Source organism: Arachis ipaensis, chromosome B09 (genome assembly GCF_000816755.2).
Source record: "Arachis ipaensis cultivar K30076 chromosome B09, Araip1.1, whole genome shotgun sequence".
In the NCBI taxonomy this organism is placed as follows: domain Eukaryota; kingdom Viridiplantae; phylum Streptophyta; class Magnoliopsida; order Fabales; family Fabaceae; genus Arachis; species Arachis ipaensis.
In genome coordinates, this window is record NC_029793.2 from 9,258,207 (window position 1) to 9,259,813 (window position 1,607).

At 27.2% G+C, this 1,607-nt stretch overlaps 1 protein-coding gene across 1 annotated transcript in view; it reads right to left on the bottom strand.

Moving 5' to 3' along the window:
- LOC107614953 (transcription factor MYB11) overlaps nucleotides 1–1,607 on the bottom strand; it is a 20,681-nt gene that overhangs the window by 7,920 nt on the left and 11,154 nt on the right. The gene's annotated exons all lie outside the window — the stretch shown is intronic.

The window sequence follows — 1,607 nt, forward strand, 5'->3', positions numbered from 1 at the left end:
CTATGTAAAATTTTAAATAAATTTAAAGAATAAATTATTATTAGTATCCATAAAAGATACATGTTGACAAAATGTATCCATAGAAGAATAAAACGACAATTATAATTTTTGTGTGCCAAAAATATCCGGACATTGGTTACACAATTGGTCTGTTAGGGTATTCTTGGCACACGAAAGCTATCTTCCATGGGTACAATTGTCATTTTATTCATATATAGATACATTTGTTCGCGTTTGTATCTTTCATAGATACAAATGGTAAAAAATATATTACTTGAGACACATATTAAAAAAATAACTATTTATGTATTTTTTTTTAAATTTGATTTTGATACTTGCACTGTCAGTTTAAAATTATTTTACACGTACATCTAATCAGATAACGTTGCACTAGCAAAAATAACTATATTTTGTATTGACAGCGTGAATTGTTATTTAATAAAATGGTTGTAATTTATGACTGTGTAAAATATTTTATACTACCAGTATATTAAAATTAATTTTTTTTTGCTATTAGTTTAAGATTTTTTTAAAAAAATAACATTATGATACAAATAAATAAATTAATAAATAAAGTCAGTTTAAACACGTACATCTAATCAGATAACGTTGCACTAGCAAAAATAACTATATTTTGTATTGACAGCGTGAATTGTTATTTAATAAAATGGTTGTAATTTATGACTGTGTAAAATATTTTATACTACCAGTATATCCAGTATATTAAGTAAGAAGTTATGTTGATTATATTCGATATAGTGCAAAACTTCTATATACTAATAATCATGTATCAAAATTAACTTTTTTATATTTTATTTTTTATTTTTCTTAATTTGTAAACTTAACATTTGCCTTTAAATTACAAGGTAGATAAACCCTTATTTTATTTATCAAACATGCATAACAAATAGAGCAGAATATGTGTTTATTTGGTAGAAATCAAATAATTTTATATGATTTTATTATCTTTTTAAGGACTTCAACTTTGCCCATAAATGTCTCTTTATAACCCTCTTTTCATCACACCTTGCAAAAAAGCATGTACTTTGATATAATCTTTGTAGAATTGAACACATTGCTTAACACTATCATGTTCTCCCCAAATGTCATTCTTGGTTAACTCAATTAGCTTCTTTTCAATTACATCAAATCTATTTTTAGGATCCACCTTTTTTATAGTTTAACCAATTGTACCCTTGTAACACCCTAACTACCAGAGCTCACACTTCCGGCTGCGCGACTCTGATAGCTCGGACATTACGACGACACTTATACTATTTAATACTAAAAATATGAGCCTGTTTAAAACTTTAAACCGCAATGCCGCTCCCAAAAAAATACTTTCGTTCGATAACGTACATCCATAAATACCATACAACTTACAAAAACTCATAAAGAGTACATCCACATATATACATACATATATATATAAGTAATATTACAAACATAATCCAATACAATTCCTATCCCTCTTACAGGTTATATCAAGATAAAGGCGAGGATACAATAAACCATAACTAAAACAATACAGAGCATCACAACAACAATTAAATAAGCTCTTCGTAACTTCTGCGCCCATATCCTGAAAGGGGAAAAATGTAGGGGGG